At 37.5% G+C, this 6989-nt stretch overlaps 1 protein-coding gene across 1 annotated transcript in view; it reads right to left on the reverse strand.

The window, feature by feature from the left end:
• Positions 1-6399, reverse strand: part of Adgre3 (adhesion G protein-coupled receptor E3) — a 108532-nt gene extending 102133 nt beyond the window's left edge. Inside the window, exon 1 of the mRNA XM_021149445.2 lies at positions 6323-6399. The gene's annotated coding sequence lies outside the window, so the exon portion shown is untranslated. The remainder of the gene's footprint in view (positions 1-6322) is intronic.
• Positions 6400-6989: the final 590 nt, after the last annotated feature.

A 6989-nucleotide genomic window follows, 5' to 3' on the forward strand; every position in this document is an offset into this window, starting at 1 on the left:
ATAATATAAAATTAACTCAAACAAATCAGTGGCCTTCCTCTACACAAAATATAAACAGGCTGAGAATGAAATTAGGGAAACAACACCCTTCACAATAGTTACACATAATATAAAATACCTTGGTGTGACTCTAACTAAGGAAGTGAAAGATCTGTATGATAAGAACTTCAAGTCTCTGAAGAAAAAAATCGAAGAGGATCTCAGAAGATGCAAAGATCTCCCATGCTCGTGGATCGGCAGGATTAATATAGTAAAAATGGCTATCTTGCCAAAAGCAATCTACAGATTCAATGCAAACCCCATCAAAATTCCAACTCAATTCTTCCCCGAGTTAGAAAGGGAAATTTGCAAATTCATCTCGAATAACAAAAAACCTAGGATAGCCAAAACTATTCTCAACAATAAAAGAACCTCTGGTGGAATCTCCATGCCTGATTTCAAGCTGTACTACAGAGCAATTGTGATAAAAACTGCATGGTACTGGTCCAGTGACAGACAGGTAGATCAATGGAATAAAATTGAAGACCCAGAAATGAACCCACACACTTATGGTCACTTGATCTTTGACAAGGGAGCTAAAACCATCCAGTGGAAAAAAGATAGCATTTTCAACAAATGGTGCTGGCACAACTGGAGGGTATTATGTAGAAGAATGTGAATTGATCCATTCTTATCTCCTTGTACAAAGCTCATGTCTAAGTGGATAAAGGAACTCCTCATAAAACCAGAAGCACTGAAACTTATAGAGGAGGAAGTGGGGAAAAGCCTCAAAGAAATTGGCACAGGGGAAAAATTCCTGAACAAAACAGCAATGGCTTGTGCTGTAAGATCTAGAATCGACAAATAGGACCTCATAAAATTGCAAAGCTTCTGTAAGGCAATAGACACTGTCAATAAGACAAAAAGGCCACCAACAGATTGGGAAAGGATCTTTACCAATCCTAAATCAGATAGGGGACTAATATCCAATATATACAAAGAACTTAAAAAGCTAGAATCCAGAAAATCAAATAACCTCATAAAAAATGGGGTAGAGAGTAAAACAAAGAATTTTCACCTGAGGAATATGGAATGGCTGAGAAGCACCTGAAAAAATGTTCAACATCCTTAATCATCAGGGAAATGCAAATCAAAACAACCCTGAGATTCCACCTTCCACCAGTCAGAATGGCTAAGATCAGAAGTTTACGTGAGAGCAGACACTGGTGAGGATGTAGAGAGAGAGGAACACTCCTTAATTGCTGGTGGGATTGCAAGCTGGTATAAACACTCTGGAAATCAGTCTAGGAGTTGCTCAGAAAATTGGACATAGTACTACTGGAAGATCAAGCAATACCTCTCCTGGGCATATACCCAGAAGATGTTCCAACTTGTAATATGGACACATGCTCCACTATGTTCATAGCAGCCTTATTTATAATAACCAGAAGCTGGAAAGAACCCAGATGTCCCTCAACAGAGGAATGGATACAGAAAATGTGGTACATTTATACAATGGAGTACTACTCAGCTATTAAAAACATGATTTTAAGAAATTCTTAGGTAAATGGATGAATCTGGAGGATATCATCTTGAGTGAGGTAACCCAATCACAAAAGAACACACATGTTATGCACTCACTGATAAGTGGATATTAGCCCAGAAACTTAGAATACCCAAGATACAATTTGAAAAAAATTAAAATCAAGAAGAAGGAAGACCAAAGTGTGGATATTTAGTTCCTCCTTAGAATGGGGAACAAAATACCCAGAAGAGGAGTTACAGAGACAAAGTTTGGAGCCGAGACGGAAGGAAGGACCATCCAGAGACTGCCCCACCCGGGGATCCATCCCATAAACAACCACCAAACCTAGACACTATTGCATATGCCAGCAAGATTTTGCTGACAGGACCCTGATATATCTGTTTCTTATGAGGCTATGCCAGTGCCTGGCAAATACAGAAGTGGATGCTCACAGTCATTTATTGGTTGGAACACAGGACCCCCAATTGAGGAGCTAGAGAAAGTATCCAAGGAGCTGAAGTGGTCTGCAATCCTATAGGAGGAACAACAATATGAACTAACCAGTGCCCCCAGAACTCGTGTCTCTAGCTGCTTGTGTAGCAACTAGTAGTCCATCACTGGGAGGAGAGGCCCTTCGTCTTGTGAAGAGTATATGCCCCAGTACAGGGGAATGCCAGGTCATGTAGTGGGAGTGGGTGGCTTGGCGAGCAGGGCAGTGGGAGGGTATAGGGGACTTTCAGGATAGTATTTGAAATGTAAATGAAGAAAATATGTAATAAAAATTGTTTTTGAAAAAAAAAGTATACCTTCTCTAAAAATGAGCTAGAAATTCTTATATTCAGTTTGCATTCATAGAATAATTCACTAAGATTCTTCATATGGTGATTTACTTGAGAATGCTAAAGAATTTGTTAATATAAAGAATGTACTATATGTCTGTGGTTAAAATTGAACCTTGTGCTTTTTGTGATTCATACATATTTAGGGTAACATTGCCACAACTTGCTATGAATAGCTGGGCAGTAGGTTTTTGAAGCAATCAGTAATAAAGATTAAATCAAATAGTACAGGAATTTATCACATTTCAAGGTAGCTTGGCCCTGGATCAGAGAGAGACATTATATTACTGTCTCTATATTCATGCATTTTTGAATTTTTACAGAAATTTTAGAAAGAGTATGGTAGGCTAGAGGTGAGATGAAAAATTCGCGATGATAAGTCCATATTAACCACCTTAGGACCAAGGGGCAGAAAGTCGCATGGGTGGGGGACTGGGGGGGAGTGTATTGGGGACTTTTTGGATAGCATTGGAAATGTAATTGAGGAAATTACCTAATTAAAAAAAAAGAAAGTCGCATGCTAATAGGTACATGCAGTAGGGACCATGATCAGAAAATGTGATAAACTTTTAGATGGATTAAAAAATGTTATGAGTCGTTTGGCAGAAACGAAGCTGAGAGGAATCACATTTCAGATAAGAGCTCTACTAAAATTAAAATATGTAAGATAAATTATGTATCAATATACACAATGCACAGCATGGCCTAGATACTAGAGGTAATTAGGCTTCTCAATTCTTAATTGCATAGGGAATTCGTTTTCTTATATGATTTGGGGGTTGCAGGCTAGGGAGTGAAGAGAAGTCACACACTGCAAGACCTGGTCAAAGTACCAGAAGTAATTAGGCACTAGATAAAAGTTAATTTCTAATTCAATATCATTTTAGGTCTTGGTGTTAGCATGTGGCTAGATTCAGAGCTTCAAGTGTTGGATAGTAAGGAGACACCAAGCATCATAGCAGGCTTGCTTAGCAAATGTCCATAAAGCACTACTGAGGGGTGTGAGCTGATTTCTATGAAAAAAGTACAGCTGAAGATCAGTAACATAACTGAAACATTTTCATTTGCATTTAAAATATACTTAAGTAATGACATTTACCACATGCACATACACAATTGCATCTGTGTACATGCATGTGTGTGCATGCATGCTTGCATTGTATGTGTACACAGAGTCAGTTATTCATAGACAATCATGCAAATCTCTCAAATATAGGACAATGCATATTCCTGAGACTGAGAGAGGGACTTACGTTTCACTCTGACACAGGATCAGTCATTAGTCACTATAAAACCTATGAATTACTGTTAAATGATAGCAGAACGGTTAGTACTCTGAGGATTTGGTTTGTTCTTCTTAGTTAGATAATGCTCAGTGTGGCCTGGGAGGAAACACTATAGATATTTGACAGAGCCTTACTCCATCTTAAAGATCCCCCTTTGTTGGCTAATACTTACGTTGTTCTCCTTTCTTAGATACATCACAATGACGCTAGTGATGCTACATTAGTTCATGGAACCCATACCACCAGGGACAAAGATATGTTCCTGTTTTGACTGCTTAAGAGCTTGAACTACTTTTGGCAAGTGTTACATTTGGAGACTATCAACCTTTCTTTGCTTTCCATTTTGTGTGAGTATGGTTATTAAGAAAAGTGGAAGAAAACATCAAATAAACAGAGAACAGAAATATACTAGAGACTAGTTCAGACAGAAAGAGAAAGTGACAATAGGCACTAAATGGCAGAGACCCCCATGGGGAAAAAATCTTCTTTTGGGTATAACTTCTGCCGGCCATTTCCACCACAAACATCTTTATATAATAGGAAATAACAAGCTGAAACTTTTGCCTTGACATTTGCCTGGAATGCTTCACCTCCTAGTCGAATTTAAGACACTTTCTGTGCTCTCAAGATCACGTTACTGCTATTCTTGGGCTCCTTTTTCTTCTCATTGTCCTCTTTTCACAGGATTCTTCCATGGACAAGGGGTCTTAGAAAACACTCTAAGCAAACATTATTGCATCTAAAGTCAGAAGGGTGTGGCAAGGCCACCTACATATTGAGGTTCTTATTGACCACGGGGTAATTTAATAATGAAGTATTTATTATAGTCAATGTCACATAAGCCTTTATGAGCAACAGAAAACCGTCGAGTATTTGGTCATAGCTACAGTGGGAAAATCCCCTGTAGTCACCCAGAATACCTGTGATTGATATAAGCACAATTTTGCATTTGCATCAAAGTCTGTCTAAGTATTGGCACAGATAAACACACATTTTCTTCTGACCATGAAACTAAGTCCCTGAAATCACTTTCTGAACCTGCCTGGTGACATCTTCTGGATAATCTTCAGGTATTGGAAAACTATATGCAATAAAAGGCTTATCCTAACAGGACATTTCCTGCATATACACAAGTTTTTTGTGTACATGTATGTGTACTTATGTGCATCAATGTGCATATGGGTAAACATGTGTATGAGAATGTTGGCAAATTGATTTAGTTTTCAGTTGTGGCATGGCACAGACTATAGGAATTGAGGTACATCACAAACCTTCTTGCCTACTTTTGTTGTTTTTCATTGTTAGAGTTTCAACCAGTAGCAATGAACAGAAGAGAATGCAGAAGCAATAGCTGAGGAAATGAAAGGGAGAAGAGTATCACAGGCAGGAAGCAGAGGCAACCCAGATGATGAAAGCCATGAAGAGATCAAGATTAGTCGTTGCAGTTCATAGCCACTAGATCTGCTTCAGAGACTTGTCAAACCCTGAGACTATGATTTGGAGGGCTGCAACCATAACTCCTGTTAAGCTTCTCAGAAAGTCTTCATAAGATCAAAGATCCAGCAGCTCATGTATGGCTCGGAGGTTCTATCTGCTTCTCTTTGTTTTTATAGTTCATTAAGGTTGAAAGCTGAGAGCTTGCTATTAGTTTTGTTAACTGTTGAAACCTCTATTGGTTGTTAAAGTTCACAACAGTAATCCAATATGATTGTTTAGTGTTATACTCCCCTGTGTTCTCAATCCCTGGATCAAGACAGTAATTACTCTTTTGACCCGTTACTACAATTCTTTTCATCTCCCAGTCCAACCTATAGGATTAAAATGTTCCAAGGCTCTAGATTACCAGCACTACGAGAGTTTCTTTTTTGTCTATTTGTGACTTGTATATAGGTAGAGCAAATGATTCCACGACAGATGTTTGGCAACACATGTGAGTCTATTTTCATAAAATATTTCTGGAAATCATCTTCAAAACTTACAGTATCGAATGCTTTTTAAAATTTGTGGCTGGGAATCTGAAATAACTGAAACTCCAATGGCACCAGTCATTTTGCATTTTAAACAAAATATAAGTTCTTTACGTGAAAAATCCATTTTAAATGAAAAGAAATGGAACAGCTTTAATGTAATCTAAGTGAGTCACTGTAGTAAGGGTTTGCATTATTGCCATCATTACTATAAAATTGAGAAAAGAATTGTGGAAAGAAAAATGACAGTGGGTGTCAGTAACCTAATATAAACTGTCCTGTGCATATTACCATCAACAATAGTGTACTTTGTAAATCTGCGAAACAATAAAATGCAAAAACATTACTCGGGACCTATATGGCGATATATCTCACTAGTGTATAAGTGAAAATACAGAATGAGAATATTCCCAATTTTCATAACTTAATATCATAACTAAAACAATACTCCACAATTATATTAAAGTAACAGGAAAATTTTGAATTAATATGATAATAAAAATAAAAATAGATTATAGTACACAAATTCATCACCCAAGCACTATACAAAATGAACTTGCAAGGGACTAATGCCTGCACAGACTCCTTCAAGGGATAAAGTAGATGATAAGGAGTGTGTGTCTCTTTGCAGAATTTCCAGTCAACAAAGTTTTTACTGACACAAAAAAATCATGAGTGGTTTCCCCCTATTTTCTATGGCCAGTTGTTAATATAAAAGCTACTTACTTCAGAGATGATGAATTTTTGCTTCTCACTCAGTCTGGAACATTCTCAGCAGCAATGAAGGAGGAAGTGCACCGCTGCTTATCTTGTTCTCTCTTTCTCAAGGAATTCTGTGGTCACACGAGAGAACTGAACTTTTGGCAGAGGAGTTTGCCTAACTCTAATTAGTTCTCCTTTTCCTAGGGTAAAGCAGATCATGCAGGGCCTAGGACATATTATATTGAAGAGCCTCAGAAAACTTTTTAAATCGTGGTGGTCTACAAATAGCATGGTGTAAACGCCTAAGTTTACAAGTCCAAATTTCTGTATGGTCTCCCACTTTTTTTAAACCTTCCGACTTATGGTCAGTGAGTGAAGTTCAACTAAGCCTCAACTCTAATTCCCAATTAATTCTTCCAGTAAATGTAACCAATACATTACCTAGGAATATACAGGAGAAACACTACTGCAGAAGCTGTTGATTTCTATGTTTAAGTATTCATGATTAAAATGAAAAGTTTTCCAATGAAATTTAAAGAGAGTATGACGAAAATTAACATGTTTTTGTCTCAATGCATTCCCTATGGGACACTTAGCAATTGACTACTTTTTGAAAATTCTCACATATTTCTACTTATTCCGGAACAATAAAAAAGCCTCAGACAAGGCAATCTTACGGACCTACTCTACC

This window comes from Mus caroli, unplaced genomic scaffold (genome assembly GCF_978045245.1).
Source record: "Mus caroli unplaced genomic scaffold, Mus_caroli_1 scaffold_18, whole genome shotgun sequence".
NCBI classification, from domain to species: domain Eukaryota; kingdom Metazoa; phylum Chordata; class Mammalia; order Rodentia; family Muridae; genus Mus; species Mus caroli.